Raw genomic sequence first — 22,157 nt, forward strand, 5'->3', positions numbered from 1 at the left:
CATATACACCTTATACACACTGCCTGAATGTCATTTTAGCCAATATTTTTTATAACTTTGTGCATTAAACAAAGTGTGTCTACATTCACACAATTCATTTATGTTTCTTATACACCTTATACACACAGCCTGAAGGTCATTTAATACAATATTTTTAATAACTTTGTGTATTAAACAAGGTTTGTGTACATTGAAACAAAAGTTTCACTATCTCACTCTCACTCAAAAATGTCCGTATTTCGGAATATTCCATATTTCGGATATTTGGATATGGGATACTCAACTTGTATTTCCTTCTCTCGAAGTATGTCCGTCTCCTTGGGCACAGTTTCTAGACTGAGTCTGGTAAGGGGGGGGGGGGGGCATAGAGGGAGGAGCCAGCCCACACTATTAAACTCTTAAAGTGCCCATGGCTCCCAAGGGACCCATCTATACCCCATGGTACTAATATGGACCCCAGCATCCTCTATGGACTACGAGAAAAGGATTTACCGGTAGGTAATTAAAATCCTATTATTTATTTTTTATATAATAGCATTAATTAGGCCTAATTCACATATATCCATCTTCTGCTGCTAAATAGTGGCAGTGTATCTACATTGTAGCATTCCAATACAGCTGGACAGACTGTCAGTGGCACTGAATTTATATTGTAACATTTAGATACATTTGTTACAAATACTGTGTATCATCATTTTGAATAGTGGATCACAGCATTCTCTCATTGTGAGACTAGCTCTGTCATTTCACCTATTATCTGATCAACGGGGCGATCACAAACGAGATCTACTGAGTCAGTCCTGACACAGCACCCCATTCAGCCTCAAGTTTAGGGTTCATGAATGTGTGGACAAAAAAGCACAAATAATAATCAAAGAAACGGACACATCTGCTAATTGTTGTTAATCTTTATTCACAATATTTGTTTTCTCATTCTTTTTCACATTTTTCTGATTTTAATACTTCGCTTGTCAAACATTAAAGGACAAAAAAAAAATCTTAATTTATACTACGAGGTGTGTGGGCATTTTAGCCTCTATTGGATAATATCAATATGGGGGAGCTTCAATAAATCCGTAATAAGGTATTATATTTATTATTGGTTGGGTTGTGTGCACCCCAGTTATAACTGGTTTCTTTCTCTTGTCGTCCTCCATGGGGATTTGACAATATATCCTTAACTAAACCAGTTGGTAGCACCATATGAACCTTAATTACATATCTATGTGGAGAACCCAGATATATTACTAATAGTTAGGAAGGTAACCCAACTTTTTGGTCAGTATACCACCATCTTTTATCTTGGTGCTGGTTACTCTCCAGAGGTGGGGGGAATTTAATCTCTCCATTTTTGGAATCTTGCAACTTGGTCCATATGTGCTGTGTAATGTGAGTAATGAAACTGCTGTGGTGTGTTATGTGCATAATGAACACTTCTGTGCAGTGTAACATGAATAATGGAAGCTACTGTGCAGTGTAATGTGGATAACAGACACTACTGTGCTGTGTAATGTGAATAACAGACACTAATGTGCAGTGTAATGTGAGTAACGGGCCCTGCTGTGCTGTGTAATGTGGATAACAGACACTACTGTGTGGTGTAATGTGAATAACGGACACTACTGTATATGGTAATGTGAGTAACGACACTACTGTGTGGTGTAACATGAATAACAGACATTACTGTGTGGTGTGATGTGAATAACGGATGAACCTGAGCATGGCAATGTGAATAACAGACACTACTGTGCTGTGTAACATGAGTAACGGACCCTACTGTGCGGTGTAATGTGAATAATGGACACTTCTGTGTGGTGTAATGTGAATAACGGACACTACTGTGCAGTGTAATGTGAATAACGGACACTACTGTGCAATGTAATTTGAATAACTGACTTTACTGTGCAGTGTAATGTGAATAGGGGACACTACTGTGCATTATAATGTGAATAACGGACACTACTGTGCTCTGTAATATGAATAATGGATGCTACTGTGTGGTGTAATGTGAATAACGGACACTACTGTGCGGTGTAATGTGAATAACGGACACTACTGTGCAGTGTAATGTGAATAGGGGACACTACTGCGCAGTATAATGTGAATAACGAACACTACTGTGCGGTGTAATGTGAATAACGGACACTACTGTGCAGTATAATGTGAATAACGGACACTACTGTGCAATGTGATTTGAATAACTGACTTTATTGTGCAGTGTAATGTGAATACAAGACACTACTGTGCGGTGTAATGTGAATAACGGACACTGCTATGCAGTGTAATGTGAATAATGGACACTACTGTGCTGTATAATGTGAATAGGGGACACTACTGTGCAGTGTAATGTGAATAACGGACACTACTGTGCAGTATAATGTGAATAACGGACACTACTGTGCAATGTGATTTGAATAACTGACTTTATTGTGCAGTGTAATGTGAATAGGGGACACTACTGTGCGGTGTTATGTGAATAATGGACACTGCTGTGCAGTGTAATGTGAATAACGGACACTACTGGGCAGTGTAATGTGAATATTGGACACTACTGTGTGGTGTAATGTGAATAACGGACACTACTGTGAGGTGTAAAGTGAATAATGAACACTACTGTGTGGTGTAATGTGAATAACAACACTACTGTGTGGTGTAATGTGAATTGGTACTATTCTGTGGCTAAGCCCATTCCCCACGAACTCATGTCCCTTTATTTTTGGAGCATGCACTTGGGGCACTCTATCATTTTTTGAATATGATTGGGGAGGGGGCACCAGTTCCCTTTCTCACACAGGGAACCAAAATATCTATTTACGGCACTGCATCTCAGCACTATATCCCAGCACTACCTTCCCACACTACATCACTACACTATCTCCCTCACACTGTGTAACTGCACTACCTCCCCACAATACATCCCTATACACAGCACTGCACTGCCTCACCACACTACATTTTCTCCGCATGGGTGGCTGGCTCAGGCATGCATACGGTCTTGAGAGGGGAGGGGGAGGAGCAGCAGAGGCAAAGGAGAGGAGCAGAAGTGGGGTCAGGGGGCACAACATGTGCACAGGAAGAGCTGCACCCCTGGTGTAACGGAGTCGCTGCATACTGCCTTCATGGGAACATGCAAAATGCGGCATTGAGCATCTCCCAGCAGCCGACTAATAGCTCGCTGTCCCGGTCAGCCTGTTAATATTGATGTAAAGATAAATTCAGGTGGTGGAGGTGGTCATCCCTTCCCCCTTCCCCACTCTCCCTACTTCTACTCTAGTGGCATCCCCAGTGGCCACCAGCGATAATCCCTACTGTGGATCCAGCTACTTAACCAATCATAAATTTCAGACAGGATGGGGGGGGGGGGGGGGGGGGGAGCTTCCGAAAGGTCCTGGAGGCAGGGGTTCTGATGAGTTTGGGGACGGGGCTTTGGACTGGCCCTGATGTAGGTGTGTATGCTGGCGGCTGGCTGGCGGCAGGGGTAAATATGTGATGTTATTTTGGGTGGCCGGGAGGTGAGTGAGCATTGCTGTTTGTGGTGACAGGGAAATGTTTTTTTTTTTTTTCCTGTCAACACTGGCTGCATTGCAGGGGAGCCTGTGGGCCTATTTTCAGTGGAGGGCCTGGCACTGCAGCTCCATCTACCACATTGTTAATCTGGCCCTGGTTATGGTGTGGAATAAAGTAGTTTACTATTGGCCCATGCGGAGAATACAATAAACTGAGGCAATTGAGATTTTATATGTGGCTATCATAACAGCTCTAAAATAATAAATATGAGGGCTAGTATAAAGCATATACTGAGTATCCAGCTGCCTCTCTGCCATCTCCTCCTGGATGTCTGAGCGCTCCCTGAAACTCAACATGGACAAAACCGAACTCATCATCTTTCCCCCATCCAGGGTCTTCACCCTTCCTAATATCTCTGTCACTGTTGACAACACCATCATCCTCCCTGTTTTCCAACTCCGATGCCTGGGTGTCACTCTTGACTCCTCCCTCTCCTTCACCTCCCACGTTCAGTCTCTGGATCAAGCCTGTCGGTTCCAGCTATGCAACAACGCTTGGATCGGGCTGTTCCTCTCCCAGAGTGCGACTAAACTTATCCACTCACTGGTCATCTCACGGCTCGACTAATGCAACTTTCTCCTCACTGGTCTCCCATGCTCCCATCTCGCTCCACTCCAATCTGTTCTCAACTCCGCAGCTCAACTTATCTTTCTGTCCCGCCACTCCACATCTGCCACTCCTCTTCAACAAAACCTATACTGGCGCCCATTCCCCTACAGAATCCTCTTCAAACTCCTCACCCTCATGTACAAGGCCCTCTCTAACTCCACTGCTCCCTACATCTCCAACCTCCTCTCCCTTCATACTCCCTCCCGCCCACTCCGGTCGGCCAACGACCGTCGCCTCTACCCTGGTAACTGCATCCCATGCGCGAATTCAAGATACCCGTGCTGCCCCCCTTCACTTGAATGAGCTCCCTGGCTCTATTAAACTCTCCACGACCTTGCAAAGCTTCAAACGAGCACTGAAAACCCACCAGTTCATCAAAGCCTATCCTTCAGCATAACCTAGTTTTGAGGCCACTCTCCCAACACACTACCTCATGCCTTCGCCATCTATTCCTCACTTACTTCCTACCATCAGACCGCCTTTCACTTACTCGCAACTCATGTCACCTGTCTGTCTCCCCCCCCCCCCCCTCTAGATTGTAAGCTCCTTGGAGCAGGACGCTCTGCCCTCCTGTTCTCACAACTCTCTTCTCTCACACTTCAATTACAGCTCTCTCCTACTCAGTGACTGTCTATACCCACATCTTCTCTCGCTCGTAACTGTTCATCTTTTCCAATGGCTGCCCACCCCTGGTAGTACGCAGATTACTTCTTTGCTTCCATACATCTTGGCTGTAGTGTGTACTGAGCATTGTGTTGCTAATTGTCACCTGTGCTCTGTTTTAGTTTTTCTGTTACTGTAATGTTAAGTTTTGTGTACCCGGTATTGTTTTGTTCTAATGTGTGCTGTATGTATGGTGCTGCAAAACACTTGTGGCGTCCTATAAATTAAATGTAATAATAATAACACACGAATAACTGAAGAAGTCCAGAGCTGTGACAATCAGGTTAACTGCGATTACCTGTTACCTGCTGTTACCTTGTAACATTCGAGGAACATATTTGTGTAACCAGAGCAAATACAGCAGCTCAAAAACACATGAGGCTTATATTTAATACATATATAAATGACTGTATGTCTGTATCAGCTGCTGAAGACACAGCTGACGGCTATTGTCGTTTACGGTTCCCTGTGGGATATGCTCTCACTTTTGCAGAAACAAATCTCGATAAGGATCAGCTTTGTGAACAAATTGAATCAGCAGTACTGGATGATGTATACAGATATTTGCTGAGACTTTAGATAAAGAAATTGACTATAAATGCCATATTGTGTCTGTAATACCCCTTTTACACTGCCTGAGATCCCGGGTTTTTATACAGGAGCACGCAAAACCCCCGAATTGCAGGCAGAGTTAAAGAGTCCCCTCTCCAAACCTCCGGGTCCATTTTCCTGGGTATCCAACCCTCTATGGACCAGGGATGGATGGGGGTAAGACCCGTGTAGGAGGCTGCATAATGGGTAAGCCGGATCATTCGACTCGGTACCCATTTAAAGCATGGCATACCGTAGTGTCCGGTGGGTGGTCGGGAGGCTGGGGGGTCACAACACACACTGTCACTGCAGACAGCAGCCATGTGTTTTGTGCCCGGCAGCGCCGGAGGCTGCGTGCAGCACAGCAGCTTCCAGATTGCTGGGCTTGCCCCCAGTGTGATGCACCGGAGTCCCGATCTGCCAGGTTTTCCGGCGCTTCGAGATGACGTTATCTCTAGGCGCCGGCCCAAAAGACACTGCACAGTCATATAAGGAGCTGACGACCATCAGAGAGAACATATTGGCTTTTGAAGTTATTCAGAAATCCAATGTGGAAAACAATCCTGACACGACTGGTCTACAAAACGGGTTGGATACAGGATACCGGCAGTGAGGCTGCTGGCGGTAAGAATACCAACCACGGAATCCAGACTACTTGGAATCCTGACAGGGGCACTGGTGGTAAGTACCCTTAATCCCAACCCTACCCTTAACTTTAACCTTCCCTCCCCGCAGCCTAACTCTGAACCCGCCCCCCGCAGCCTAACCCTAACCTCCCCAGCATACTTATGTTCAGGATTACAGCTGTCAGGATTCCATCATCGGCATTCTGACTGCCGGGACCCCAAAAACCGGGATCTCAACTACATCCCTGCAAAACTTATTTACCAAATTCAGGTGTATAAGAGGGAATTGAATAATTCAAGATAAATATTCATGAAGGTAGAGGCGGATTATAAGCATCACACGGTGTATCGCTCGACTAATAGCTAGGAGTAGGAAGAGAAGGCCGGCAATCATTTTTATGCAGGACTCCAAACATGCATCATGCGATGGACTCTTCTATTTATTATTTATTATCAGTTTCTTATATAGCGCAGCATATCCCGTTGCACTTTACAATTAAAACAATAATAGAACAAAACTGGGCAAAAACAGACATAGAGGTAGGAGGGCCCTGCTCGCAAGCTTACAATCTATAGGGAAATAGGCATTGATACACATAGATAGATGTTACCTATTGCGTAATGGTCCTGCCAGATTGCAAAGGTTCTTAATGGGGTGTATGATATGGTCAACTAGCAATGTTGGCCTGGGGTCAGGAGGGTGTGATAGTAAAGAAAGACAAAATATGTGAGGTTATGTGTACTGTACTGAGAGGATGTACATACAGTAATTAGAAAGGTAAGCATTGAAGGTTTTGCCGATGGGTCTGGAATTTGATAGGCTTGTCTGAAGAAGTGAGTTTTCAGGGATCGTTTAAAGGTTTGGAGATTAGAGGTGAGTCTTATTGTGCATGGGAGGGCATTCCACAGAGTTGGTGCAGCCCGAAGAAAGTTCTGTAATTTTAAGTAGAAACAAGTAATATGTGTGGATAAGAGACAGTAAAAAGTGGAAAAAGGCCCCCAATACCTCGCCTTTCATCATATTCAGAATTGCACAAACAGGTACTTTCAAAAGGTTTATCATTTGTAGCGACAAATTCATCTGAACTGACAAGTGGAAATTAATCATTTACAATGTAAATTCTGAATTAAAATAGTTATTTACAAGACAACCTATCACTCCTGATAAAGATGACCCTGTTATGATTCCAGCACTCTGGTCTGAGGAGATCTTATTGCAAGGACCGGAGCACTGGAACGTAATGCTGGGAAAGGGGAATGGAAAGGGAATAGCCCCTGGCGCCCTATCTCCGTTGTCTCGCCCGTGCTGTCAGTACACTCTTGCGAGACTATGGTTGCTTGAGCCCATGGCAGCCGCGTTTGAAGGGCGGATTACGTCTGCCCAACTTCGATGCCCCCTCAGGTCTTAATGAGAGACAAAGAGTGTACCGAGACAGGGTGATAACAAGGGGCCCTCTTACTGAAACAACCAAAAGCCAGGGGCTACTAACTAGCCTAAAACTAAATGTATGTGCGGTTTGCCGCCAAAGGAAAAGAACAACAAAGGAAATGCTGACCACACGCCCACACAATACTTTTGTGTACCGGCGGTGACAGCATAAGCAGAACCCTCTGCAAAACACCAGTGACAGAAATAATAATGGAATACAGCGGCCTAGGCCGACGGACGCGGCAGAGCCGCTACTCACGGAACCGGTACGAATACTGGCAAACGGACAGGAACTCCCAATGCTGCTGACACAGACTCTAAGAACTGGAGGACAGGCAGAATCCCAAACGAAAGACCGGTGGACACCAAGAAGCCAGAAACTTGACCAGGCACAGGCAAAGGCACTGGACCTCAGGACAGGAATGCCTCACGGCAGGACACGGGATCAGACATAGGAATCGACACAGGGACTGACACAGGAATCGACACAGGAAGCTCAGGAACTAGCAGGAACCAAGCTCAGAACTCAAGCAAACTGGATACCCAGAAATATCACCAGCGTCTGTGAATAGCACTGAGCCAGCATATAACAGAGAGGCCTAATTAATAATCTCATGCAGCTGCCCTGTTGCATGACTCCAAACTGACAAGATGCAATTAGCAGCCAGGTGAGGCTGAACACATGGGAACAAGCTGCAATTACACAGACTCACCAGCGGCAGCAGACAAGAGTATTCTAAAACAGAGCAACAGGAAATCCTGGCGTGCAAGACAACTTTATAAACATAAAATAGGAATGAACCACTACCTGTGGTTCATAACAGTATCCCCTCCTTAAGGGTGAGCTCCGAGCACCCCATGACACCCACGGGGAACATGAACAGAAGTATAACATAAAATACATAACCAAAATGCAAAAATGGAAATGAGCCACAGCCGTGGCTCATAACAGACCCATTATCTGTACAATTTCAAAAGTTACAACTGAAATCTAAGTTTGATCCACCATCATCAAACGCCACTATGAAAACCTGTATGCTAGATGTCACAGTAACACAACCACAAACTCCTGGTGTATGCAATAACTTAACTAATGATGAATGGATTGCCCTGAGGAGGTTATTAAATAACAAAGAGTTAATATTCCGTCCCGCTGATAAGGGAGGGACATTAGTTCTAGAGGATTTGAAAGATTATTGTGGAGAGATTGAGCATAAACTGAGTGACATGGCGACATATAGGAGACGGCCAAGTGACCCTACAATGGTTTTTAAAGGATCTTCAAATTCTTTTGGATACAGCAGTCACTAATAATTGTATTTCAGCACATTGCGTGATGTTCTCCTGCCTGAGTATCCTGTAGCTCCTCTAAATTATACTGCTCCAAAAATCCATAGGGCCATCGGGCCGCCAAAAATTGCAGCAAGGAATTCCCTTTTCCAACCTACATCTACATTTCTGGACTCTTTATTTCAGCCTTATGCGCAGAATAATCCTTGTTTCTTATTGGATACAACAACATTATAAAAATAACTTTGAGATTTGCCGCCGTTGGAAGGGGAGGTGTGGCTGTGCACTCAGGACGTCAGCAGCCTATATACGGTTATACTGCACAGTGAAAGTTTATTGGCTGCAAGACTTTCCCTATCACCATATCCTTTATATAATGGCCCTAATTCGGACCTGGTACTGGAATTATTAATGATTTTGATAAAGACATTCTTTATTTATGCTGGTAATTTATATCTCCAAATCAGTGGATGTGCTATGGGGTCCCCTGTGGCTCCAGCATACACTAATATATCTGTCCCATGCTCACTGTCTACCCCATCTGTGTCACCTGTCTGCCTGCCCCGCCAGTTTAGAATCTAAGCTCTCACGAGCAGGGTCCTCTTCCCTCATGTGATTTTCCTTCTCTATCTTCTATTCCATGCTCCCTTTGACAGTACCAAATCCCTTGGTTTTCTGCCACCCTGATACTTATTTTCGTATTGTCTGCTGATGCAGCTATGGTTATATACCCTGTACTTGTCCTATATTGTCTTGAACTATAAGTCACGGGTTTTTTTTTGTTTTGCTTATTTGTTTATGTACTCTGTAATTGGGCGCTGTGTTCCCTTGTGGTGCCATATAATTAAAGGATAATAATGATATTTACATGTTTGATATAGAGGAAGTAGTATTCTTTAGTTATCCCTCTTTACCCGTTCATATAATACCCTATACTTGGTTTATAGATCTCTTAATATATTGGAAGGGCTCTCAATAGTTGTTTATAGAGCTGATTGAACAGCAGAATCGTGGTAATGTTCCTGTTTAGTTTACTTTTTCATTCAGTGACACAGAGGAGAGCTATTTAGATGTGAAGGTTTCTAGGCGTGGACAAGGAGTTACCAAATCTTTATTAGAGATGAGCAGGTTCGGATCTTTGAGACCCGAACCCCCCGGACTTCAGGATCCGTGTCTGGCTCGGGACTTCTCACCAGACTCGGATCCCAGATCGAGGCAAAACGTCATCATCCTGCTGTCGGATCTCACGGGTTTTGGATTCTATATAATGAGCCGTGTGTTGCTGCCATTTTCACTCCGGATTTGGAGAGTGGACTTCTGTCTGTCTGTGAGTGCTGCTGTCCTGTCCTGCTCTGGGTTGGTGTCCTGTGCTGTTCTGGGGTTGTGTACTGTGCTGTTAGGGGTGCTGCTGTCCTGTGCTGTTTTGTCGTGCTGTCCTGTGTTGTTAGGGGTGCTGCTTTCCTGTACAGGGGTGTGCTGACCTGTGCTGTTCTGTTGTGTCCTGTGCTGTTTGGGGTTCTGTACAGGGGTGCTGCAGTCCTATGCGTTACAGGGGCACTGTTCTGTGTGCTGTAAAAATAAAGGGGCACTGTCCTGTGTGCTGTAAAAATAAAGGGGCACTGTTCTGTGTGCTGTAAAAATACAGGTATGCTGTAAAAATACAGGGGTGCTGTAAAAATAAAGGAACATCATGGCCCTGTCCTGTATGCTGTAAAAATACAGGGGTGCTGTAAAAATAAAGGAGCGCTGTGGCCCTGTCTGGTGCTGTATAAAAAAAAAGGAACGCTGTGACCCTGTCCTGTATGCTATAAAATACAGGGGTGCTGTAAAAATAAAGGGGAGCTGTTCTATTTGCTGGAAAAATAAAGGGGCTCTGTTCTGTGTGCTGTAATAATAAAGGGGCACTGTTCAGTGAAATGAAGAACAAAAATTTAGAGAAAAAATAGTGAAAGATCAGGAATCACTTTCTAGCACTAGTGCTGAAGCTGCTGCCACCAGTCATGACATTGACAATGCAATTCCATCAACGTTGTCTGCTAAGGCCGATGCCCAATGTCATAGACAGCATGTAAAATCCAAGGAGCAAAAATTAATAACAAAAAAAAAAAAATTATCTGATGAGAAATGTAAAATTGGCAATATGCCATTCACGACACGAAGTGGCAAGGAAAACCTAAGGCCTTGGCCTATGTTCATGACTGGTGGTTCAGCTTCTCGTGAAGATGAAAGCCCTCCTCCCTCTCAAAAAAAAAAAAAAAAAGAAGCTTGTTAAAGCACAGGAAACAACTGTGCGTTCAGAGATATCACAAATCCCCAAAGAGAGTCCAAGTGTGTCCTCTATTGCGATGTCTAGGCCTGACCTTCACAACACTGTATGGGAAAGGAGGCTCCTACCGCCATTTGCATGCCCTCTGCAAGTGCTGGGAGGAGCACCGCCAGTCCAGTTGCTGATATTGAGATTGAGGATGTCACTGTAGAAGTACACCAGGAAGAGGAGGATATTGGTGGATCTGGCGCTGAGCAGGAAGTTGAGGATTCTGATGGTGATGTGGTTTGTTTGAATAAGGCACCAGTGGAGACAGTTGTTGGCCATGGGATGAAAAAGACCATTGTCATGCCTGGGCAAAATACCGAAAAATCCACCTCTTCGGTGTGGAATTATTTCTCTGTAAGGATGAGGATGTAAACACTGAAAGGGGTGAGGAATTGGAGGATGAGGATGAGGAAAACATCTTGCCTCTGTAGAGGCAGTTTGTGCAAGGAGAGATTAATTGCTTGTTTTTTTGTGGGGTCCCAAACAAACCAATCATTTCAGTCACAGTCGTGTGGCAGACCCTGTCGCTGAAATGATTGGTTTGTTAAAGTGTACATGTCCTGTTTATACAACATAAGGGTGGGTGGGATGGCCAATGACAATTCCATCTAGCACATCTTTTCTTTGTCTGCCACATCATTCCAGGGGTGCTGCCCTATATGGGGTGCTGCCCCTCTGCCCTATCAGTCCAGGGGTGCTGCCCCACTGCCGTTTAAGTCCAGGGGTGCTGTTGCCTGTCTGCTGTGCTGTGTAATTCTCCGGGGGTGCTGCCTATGCTGTATAAGTCCGGAGGTGCTGCCTATCTGCTGTATAAGTCCAGAGGCACTGCCGTGTAATTCCAGGGGTGCTGCTGTACTTGATCCTAGGTTTAAACTAAAGCCTAGAGCAGAATATGATACAATCTTCAACATCACAACCAGATTTGTGAAAACATATAGCCGCAATGGTGGAAATGGAAATTCCAAGTTTGATGAAGTGTTTTCCAATAAAGGGGTATATTCAATTGGTGTCAAATCCCTTATTTTGTCAGAAAACGGCCCATTTCCGTCAAAAAAACACTGTCGAATCGCTTTCAACAATTCAATAAGTCACTTTTCGACAAAATTATTGTCGGATCCGTTCCGACATTTGACTTTTCGGCATTTGAGTGTCGACAATTTCACTCAGACAAGTTTTTCTGTCGTGAGCTGACAAGAAATTTTTAATACTTGAATTTTCTCATACGTCCTAGAGGATGCTGGGGACTCCGTAAGGACCATGGGGTAAAGACGGGATCCGCAGGAGACATGGGCACACTATAAGACTTTGAATGGGTGTGAACTGGCTCCTCCCTCTATGCCCCTCCTCCAGACTCCAGTTAGATTCTGTGCCCAGAGAGACTGGACACACACTGAGGAGCTCTCCTGAGTTTCTCTGAAAAGACAAAGCGTTGGGCGGGCGCCCAGCATCCTCTACGGACTACGAGAAAAGGATTTACCAGTAGGTAATTAAAATCCTTTTCTTTTTTTTTTTGTAAATTAGTGTTAATTTATATTTTTATTCAAAAAATATTTTTTTAAATTACAGAGTTCTGTCCTGTTGACAGCCAGCATCCTGTTTTTCCCAAAGTTACGTCAAGTTGAAGGCGTCCCATTGAAGAGTGTTTGCCAGTTACCAGTTGGGTGTGTTTACCCGTTTTTTTTTTAAATCCTGTTCTGTGTAAAGTGGCCTTCTACCATGACAGCCTACTTGTGATGTGGATCTTTCCGCCACTGCGTTGTTACCAAAGATACCATCCAGGTGAGATGCTGGACCCCAACCTCCCTGATGTCAGTGTTACCTGTGTGTTGTTGCCTGCACCTGCTCTTCTTCTTTTTCAGGAGGGATGTCATGCTTTGAAGTACCTTGTAAATAATACTATTTTTCTCTTCCATAGGTTTTCCCTGGAATTTACCTCCATAACCTTGATCACCAAAGTGGACAGTGGAGCTAAGACCCTCACTCCCGCTACCATGCCGGCCTACCTCAAGACCTTCAATACCCCCACGCCCCTTAAATGCCCACTTCTAAATTACATTTACTATATTTTAAAGAAAACACAAAAATCTCAATTTAAAATGTTTTTGAAGAAAATCAAAGTCGGATTTTTTTTTGTTCATAAAAAATAAATTTTTGTAAAAAAAAAAAAAGTGATATTCATACATTCCTTGTTCTTGTGTAGATATCTGAAAAAAAATAGAGAATCAGACTTAAGTGAAGGGCACTGTAATGATGTCACGTTCACATTCCTTTCCCAAGAACATTTGTGGAACCACACAGCGCAGCCAAAACCCATGGCTGGACTGTGTGGCTCCACAAGTGCAGGCGGGTCAAGGTGGAGGAGTCGAGGTGTCAGTGGTCTGTACTTTGACCCGCCTGCACTTGTGAAACCACACAGCCCAGCCAAAACCCATAGCTGGACTGTGTGGCTCCACAAGTGCAGGCGGGTCAAGGTGGGGGAGTCGTGGGGTCAGTGGTCTGTACTTTGACCCGCCTGCACTTGCGGAACCACACAGCCCAGCCAAACCCCATTGCTGGACTGTGTGGTTCCACAAGTGCTTGTGGGTCAAGGTGGAGGAGTCGTGGGGTCAGTGGTCTGTACTTTGACCCACCTGCACTTGTGGAACCACACAGCCCAGCCAAAACTCATTGCTGAACTGTGTGGCTCCACAAGTGCAGGCTGGTCAAGATGGAGGAGTCGTGGTGTCAGTGGTCTGTACTTTGACCTGCCTGCACTTGTGGAACCACACAGCCCAGCCAAAACCCATTGTGGGACTGTGTGGCTCCACAAGTGCAGGCGGGTCAAGGTTTGTGTAAATGTGTGTAAAGTGAAACATGCCATTACTCACCATTGTAAAGTCACCTAGAACAGCACTGTCCATGCCTCTTTGTCGAGCATCCCTGAAGAATTAAAAAAAATATGTGAATGCTCAAGTTACACAAAAGAGAATGCTCAAGTTACACAACTTTTTTTACAGAGGAGTATTTCTTAAAAAATAAATGTGGTATTAGATATGCTCTTTGGCCCATCATATATGTAACCACAAGGAGCTTTCATCCTTTACCACATTCATACATGACCGCGCATGTATGGCTACATATAGCTCCTTGGTAGTACCCGCTCAGGTGGGGGGCGAATACAATAAATAAAAACAATACAAAGACAAAAACAAACTAATAGGAGGGAGAAAAAGGGAAGCACAGAAAAATAAAATTTTAAATAATGAAAAAATATGACCGCGCTATTGTGTGTGGGGGCTGTCATGATCCTCTTCCTCTGGAGGGGGCGACGGTGTCCTTGGTGGCTGTAGAGTGCATTGTGTAGGCCTTGATGGGCGTGCTGGTGTAGCTGTTGAGGCCGGTGTCTGTATTGGTGGTGGAGGCATCTGGTAGACGGGGTACATCCCTGCATACCCTTGCTACTGCTGTGACTGTACCAGGGATGTGGTGGAGCAAGGGCAGGAGGCGTCAGTGTAGCTGGTGGTGGTGGAGGTGGTGGTTGAATGACATGTTGTTGACTTGTCCCTGGGAGTTTTTCATAGATCAACTGGAGAACCGTTGCGATGAGCTGTGAGTTGGAAGCTGTCTGTCGCTGGCTCTCCGACATGTTCTGGAAGCTTTGTGACTCACATACCGTGTTCTCCACCAGCTTGTTGATGGATGTCACCAGAATGTGGAGGACGTCCAGAATCGCCCTGTGTTCTTCATGCCTGGTCATATATTATCATTCTGCATCCTATGGTGCCAATGCTCCAGGAGCTTCTCCGGACCTCAAATCTTGAGACATTTCTTGGCTTGGGATTGACGCGTTGGCACGGCTGGCATCAAACCCTTGAAAAGTCTCATCCATGAATCCCGAGGACTCAAACAGGTCGGGTGATGGTTCCACAGTATAAAGAGTCACACTTTCTTGAGGTTCTTGTGTCACAGTCTCTGAGCTCCTGGAGGATTGGTTCCGAGCTGGTGATGCCCTGCGCGCAGGTTAAGATCTGCGTACTGATGATGTTTGGCGCACAGGTGATGGTCTGCGCGCTGTTGATGTCCGGCGTGCAGGTGATGGTCTGTGCGCTGGTGATGGTCTGCGAGCGGGTGATGTCCAGCACGCAGGTGATGGTCTGCGCGCTGGTGATGTCTGGCTTGCTGGTGATGTCCGGCGCACTGGTGATGTCCGGCGCAAAGGTGATGGTCTGCGCGCTGGTGATGTCCTGCGCGCAGGTGACGTCCTCTGGGCAGGCGTGTCTAGGGGAAAGGAGAAACACAATTTAGCAATAAAAATTAATAATAGTTTAGCACAGCACATTTGAATGAATTCTTACCATCACACCTCCTTTTGGACTGCTGGGCTCCCGCCGTCATCCGTCTTCAGGGCGGTTCTTCCTCAGGAAAGCCAGCAGGGTGGGTGGAGTCCACACTGCCTGGAACTCCTTGGACCATGACAGGGTTCATGCGCCTTTTGATGACTTCCTCCCAGGGCAGCCACTTGAAATTCAAAGCCGGACCACCTCCGGTTGTTGTCTCGTGTCAGCGCTGAATCCCCATCTTTTTCTTGGTCTGTCTACGGCAGTCACTACTCACTATACCGCTTCATGCAGTTTCTGGTGTCCCGACGGTTTCCAGATACTGCAGTGACTTGATCCACGATGGCCTCCCAGATCTTCCTCTTTGCCTACGCTGCTGTTGTCTATGCCTTTGGTCCATACAGAACGTCGTAGGACCGGTCGACGCCATCCACTAGGACACAGTTTTCCACCTCGTGTACCGGGGTCCACACGGAATCTTCTGCCCTGTTTCTTCTCCAGAGGCTTCCCCGTCTGACTGATCCTCTGGCTGGCTTGTTGGCTTTTAGGAAAGTAAATGACATACAATGAATACAATAATAATGACCTGTAAGTGTTCCTGGCAGTGCACAAAGTGGTCCGTGGGCATGGTAAAGTGTATGCTAGTGTGGCTGCAGGTGCAAAAAGTAACTTATAATTACCTGTCTTTGCCTTTTCTTTTTCCTCCTACGGCCTTGGTCCCTTGGTGACCTCGGCTGCTCGCTGGATGACCATGGCTGGTCAGCCATATCCTCCTGGGTCGGGACCCACTTCTCGTCGCCGTCCAGCGAGTCTTCTGAGGAGTGGGGAGAAGGGGGGGGGGAGAGGGTGCTTTTCCCTGGACATTCCTGTTTTAAATAAATTTACAAAAATAAATAAAAAAATTAAACATATGTATCCCAAAACACAACCAAACACCACAAAAATATAACACAGACTCACCAGGCACCTCAAGTTTAAATACCAAAAAACCCCACACATTTAAAATATACAAAAACAGCAGCTAAACACACAAGTACACTAAAGTCCCCGCAACCGTGCATGCTACAAAAATTCCAGTAGAAAACATATTTAAAAAAATACCAGCAAAAACATAAAACCCCACCCAAACACCCCAAAGTCCACTAAAGCCAGCCCTGCACCCCCACATGGCATGCTGCAATTAAACCAGTGGTCAAGCATGACAAAAAAAAAACACATTAGCACATCAAAAAACAGTAAACCCCACCCAAAGTCCACTAAAGCCACCCCAGCACCACCATATGGCATGCTGCAATTAAACCTGTCGTCAAGCATGACAAAAAAAAACACATTAGCACATTTCCAAAAAAAACAGTAAAACCCCACCCAAAGTCCACTACAGCCACTCCTGCACCACTTCATGGTATGCTGCAATAAAACCAGTGGTTAAGCATGACAAAAAAAACCACATTAGCACATTAAAAAAGACCCAGTAAAACCCCACCCAAACACCACAAAAATAGGATTTTGGTTACCTACCGGTAAATCCTTTTCTCGTAGTCTGTAGAGGATGCTGGGGTCCACATTAGTACCATGGGGTATAGACGGGTCCACCAGGAGCCATTGGCACTTTAAGAGTTTGAGAGTGTGGGCTGGCTCCTCCCTCTTTGCCCCTCCTACCAGACTCAGTCTAGAAACTGTGCCCGAGGACACGGACATCTTCGAGAGAAGGATTATACACAGAAAGTGGTGAGATTCATACCAGCTCACATATACAAGGCACGTCAAGCCAATGAACACTCAGCAACTGCTGAAACAGTACTTACAAGTAACAATGCAGTACTCAACTAAAACAAAGTTGTACTGAACCAGATAACGGTTGCAGGAAACGAAGCGCTGGGCGGGCGCCCAGCATCCTCTAAGGACTACAAGAAAAGGATTTACCGGTAGGTAACCAAAATCCTATTTTCTCTGACATCCTAGTGGATGCTGGGGACTCTGTAAGGACCATGGGGAATAGACGGGCTCCGCAGGAGACTGGGCACTCTAAATAAAGATTCAGTACTATCTGGTGTGCACTGGCTCCTCCCTCTATGCCCCTCCTCCAGACCTCAGTTAGAATCTGTGCCCGGCCAGAGCTGGGTGCTCCTAGTGGGCTCTCCTGAGCTTGCTAGAAAAGAAAGTATTTTGTCAGGTTTTTTATTTTCAGAGAGCTTCTGCTGGCAACAGACTCTCTGCTACGTGGGACTGAGGGGAGAGAAGCAAACCTACTCACTGCAGCTAAGTTGCGCTTCTTAGGCTACTGGACACCATTAGCTCCAGAGGGATCGAACACAGGTACCTAACCTTGATCGTCCGTTCCCGGAGCCGCTGCCGTCCCCCTCGCAGAGCCAGAAGTACAGAAGCAGCAGAAGCAAGAAGACATCGAAATCGGCGGCAGAAGACTCCTTTCTTCACTTAAGGTAGCGCACAGCACTGCTGCTGTGCGCCATTGCTCCCGCAGCACACCCGCACACTCCGGTCACTGTAGGGTGCGGGCGCAGGGGGGGGGGGGGGGGGGGCGCCCTGGGCAGCAATTGAGATACCTGATGGCAAAAGTATACATATATACAGTCAGGCACTGTATATATGTGCGAGCCCCCGCCATTTTTACACATGAGAAGCGGGACAGAAGCCCGCCGCTGAGGGGGCGGGGCCTTCTTCCTCAGCACACCAGCGCCATTTTCTCTTCACAGCTCCGCTGGAAGGACGCTCCCCAGGCTCTCCCCTGCAGTATACAGGTGCAATAGAGGGTAAAAAAGAGAGGGGGGGCACATAAATTTAGGCGCAGAGAGATATATATATATAAAAACAGCAGCTACTGGGTAAACACTAAGGTACAGTGTAATCCCTGGGTTATATAGCGCTGGGGTGTGTGCTGGCATACTCTCTCTCTGTCTCCCCAAAAGCCTTTGTGGGGTCCTGTCCTCAGTCAGAGCGTTCCCTGTATGTGTGCGGTGTGTCGGTACGCCTGTGTCGACATGTTTGATGAAGAAGAATACGTGGAGGCAGAACAAGTGCAAATAGATGTGGTGTCGCCCCCAACGGGGCCGACACCTGATTGGATGGATATGTGGAAGGTGTTAAATGATAATGTAAGCTCCTTACATAACAGATTGGATAAAGCTGTAGCCTTGGGACAGTCGGGGTCTCAACCCATGCCTGCTCCCACAGCGCAGAGGCCGTCAGGGTCTCAAAAGCGCCCAATATCCCAGTTAGTTGACACAGATGTCGACACGGAATCTGATTCCAGTGTCGATGACGATGATGCAAAGTTGCAGCCTAAAATGACTAAAGCCATCCGCTACATGATTGTGGCAATGAAGGATGTGTTACACATTTCTGAGGGAAATCCTGTCCCTGACAAGAGGATTTATATGTATGGGGAGAAAAAGCAAGAAGTGGCTTCTCCCCCGTCACATGAATTGAATGAATTATGTGAAAAAGCATGGGATTCCCCTGATAGGTAGGTAGTAATTTCCAAGAGATTGCTGATGGCGTATCTTTTCCCGCCAACGGACAGGTTACGCTGGGAATCCTCCCCCAGGGTAGACAAGGCGTTGACACGTTTATCTAAGAAGGTGGCCCTGCCGTCTCAGGATACGTCCGCCCTAAAGGATCCTGCGGATAGAAAGCAGGAAGCTATCCTGAAGTCTGTTTACACACATTCTGGTACGCTGCTGAGGCCAGCAATTGCTTCGGCCTGGATGTGTAGTGCGGTAGCAGCATGGACGGATACTCTGTCTGAGGAGTTAGATACCCTGGACAGGGACTCTGTTCTAATGACCCTGGCACATATCAAGGACGCGGTCCTATATATGCGGGATGCCCAGAGGGACATTTGCCTGCTGGGCTCTAGAGTAAACGCAATGTCCATTTCTGCCAGAAGGGTCTTATGGACTCGGCAATGGACAGGGGATACCGACTCTAAAAAAACACATGGAGGTTTTACCTTATAAGGGTGAGGAATTGTTTGAGGACGGTCTCTCAGACCTAGTTTCCACAGCTACGGCTGGGAAGTCAAATTTCTTGCCTTATGTCCCTCCACAGCCTTAGAAAGCACCGTATTACCAAATGCAGTCCTTTCATTCGCAAAAGAGCAAGAAAGTCAGAGGTGCATCCTTTCTTGCCAGAGGCAGGGGTAGAGGAAAGAGGCTGCACCACGCAGCTAGTTCCCAGGAACTAAAGTCCTCCCCGGCTTCCACTAAATCCACTGCATGACGCTGGGGCTCCACAGGCGGAGCCAGGAGCCGTGGGGGCGCGTCTCCGACATTTCAGCCACCAGTGGGTTCGCTCACGGGTGGATCCTTGGGCTATACAAGTTGTGTCTCAGGGATACAAACTGGAATTCGAGGTGACGCCCCCTCACCGTTACCTAAAATCGGCCTTGCCAGCTTCCCCCATGGAAAGGGAGGTAGTGCTGGCAGCAATTCACAAGTTATACCTCCAGCAGGTGGTTGTAAAGGTTCCTCTCCTTCAACAGGGAAGGGGTTACTATTCCACTATGTTTGTAGTACCGAAACCGGACGGTTCGGTCAGACCCATCTTGAATTTAAAATCCCTGAACATTTATCTGAAGAAATTCAAGTTCAAAATGGAATCGCTCAGAGCGGTCATTGCAAGCCTGGAAGAGGGGGATTTTATGGTGTCTCTGGACATCAAGGATGCTTACTTGCATGTCCCCATTTATCCACCTCATCAGGAGTACCTCAGATTTGTGGTACAGGACTCATTACCAATTCCAGACGTTGCCGTTTGGGCTCTCCACGGCACCGAGAATATTTACCAAGGTAATGGCGGAAATGATGGTGATCCTGAGAAAGCAAGGAGTCACAGTTATCCCATACTTGGACGATCTCCTCATAAAGGCGAGGTCCAGAGAGCAGTTGCTGATCAGCGTAGCACACTCTCAGGAAGTGTTGCAACAGCATGGCTGGATTCTGAATATCCCAAAATCGCAGCTGATTCCTACGACGCGTCTGCCCTTCCTGGGCATGATTCTGGACACAGACCAGAAGAAGGTGTTTCTCCCGGCGGAGAAGGCTCAGGAGCTCGTGACTCTAGTCAGAGACCTCTTAAAACCGAAACAGGTGTCGGTGTATCACTGCACGCGAGTACTGGGAAAGATGGTGGCATCATACGAAGCCATTCCCTTCGGCAGGTTCCATGCGAGGATCTTTCAGTGGGATCTGTTGGACAAGTGGTCCGGATCGCATCTTCAGATGCATCGGCTGATCACCCTGTCCCCCAGGGCCAGGGTGTCTCTTCTGTGGTGGCTGCAGAGTGCTCACCTTCTCGAGGGCCGCAGGTTCGGCATACAGGACTGGGTCCTGGTGACCACGGATGCGAGCCTCAGAGGATGGGGAGCAGTCACTCAGGGAAGAAACTTCCAAGGGTTGTGGTCAAGTCAGGAGGCTTGTCTGCACATAAATATCCTGGAACTAAGGGCCATATACAACGCCCTGAGTCAAGGGGAGCCTCTGCTTCGCAACCAACCGGTGCTGATTCAGTCAGACAACATCACCGCAGTGGCTCATGTAAACCGCCAGGGCGGCACAAGAAGCACGATCTCCACCCGGGAGAGTGGGGACTTCATCACGAAGTCTTCAAGCAGATTGCAAATCGGTGGGAACTGCCACAGGTGGACATGATGGCGTCCCGCCTCAACAAAAAGCTAAAAAGGTATTGCGCCAGGTCAAGGGACCCTCAGGCGATAGCTGTGGACGCACTGGTAACACCGTGGGTGTTCCAGTCGGTCTATGTGTTTCCTCCTCTTCCTCTCATACCCAAGGTACTGAGAATCGTAAGGAAAAGAGTGAAAACAATACTCATTGTTCCGGACTGGCCAAGAAGGACTTGGTACCCGGAACTGCAAGAAATGCTCACAGAGGAACCATGGCCTCTGCCTCTCAGACAGGACCTGTTGCAACAGGGGCCCTGTCTGTTCCAAGACTTACCGTGGCTGCGTTTGACGGCATGGCGGTTGAACGCCGGATCCTAGCAGAAAAGGGCATTCCGGATGAAGTTATTCCTACGCTGATAAAGGCTAGGAAGGACGTGACAGCAGAGCATTATCACCGTATATGGCGAAAATATGTTGCTTGGTGTGAGGCCAGGAAGGCCCCTACAGAGGAATTCCAGCTGGGTCGATTCCTGCACTTCCTACAGTCAGGTGTGACTATGGGCCTAAAATTATGGTCCATAAAGGTCCAGTATTCGGCCCTATCCATCTTCTTTCAAAAAGAACTGGCTTCACTGCCTGAGGTTCAGATGTTTGTTAAGGGAGTGCTGCATATTCAGCCCCCTTTTGTGCCACCAGTGGCACCTTGGGATCTTAACGTGGTGTTGGATTTCCTGAAATCCCACTGGTTTGAGCCACTGAAGACCGTGGAACTAAAGTATCTCACGTGGAAAGTGGTCATGCTGTTGGCTTTAGCTTCAGCTAGGCGTGTGTCAGAATTGGCGGCTTTGTCATGTAAAAGCCCCTATCTGGTTTTCCATATGGACAGGGCAGACTTGCGGACTCGTCCGCAGTTTCTGCCAAAGGTGGTGTCATCTTTTCATTTGAACCAACCTATTGTGGTGCCTGCGGCTACTCGTGACTTGGAGGACTCCAAGTTGCTGGACGTAGTCCGGGCTTTGAAGATCTATGTAACCAGAACGGCTGGAGTCAGGAAGACTGACTTGCTGTTTATCCTGTATGCATCCAACAAGCTGGGTGCTCCTGCTTCAAA

At 46.7% G+C, this 22,157-nt stretch overlaps 1 long non-coding RNA gene across 2 annotated transcripts in view; it reads right to left on the bottom strand.

Moving 5' to 3' along the window:
* Nucleotides 1-893: 893 nt before the first annotated feature.
* Nucleotides 894-22,157, bottom strand: part of LOC134910699 (uncharacterized) — a 28,701-nt gene continuing 7,437 nt past the window's right edge. For both annotated transcript variants that reach the window (XR_010176261.1, XR_010176262.1), the window contains exons 2-5: nucleotides 16,086-16,271; nucleotides 15,424-15,946; nucleotides 13,957-15,346; nucleotides 894-13,293 (exon numbers count right to left, since the gene is read on the bottom strand). This is a non-coding gene — a long non-coding RNA (uncharacterized LOC134910699). The remainder of the gene's footprint in view (nucleotides 13,294-13,956; nucleotides 15,347-15,423; nucleotides 15,947-16,085; nucleotides 16,272-22,157) is intronic.

The sequence above is a fragment of the Pseudophryne corroboree genome, chromosome 4, assembly GCF_028390025.1.
Source record: "Pseudophryne corroboree isolate aPseCor3 chromosome 4, aPseCor3.hap2, whole genome shotgun sequence".
NCBI lineage: Eukaryota > Metazoa > Chordata > Amphibia > Anura > Myobatrachidae > Pseudophryne > Pseudophryne corroboree.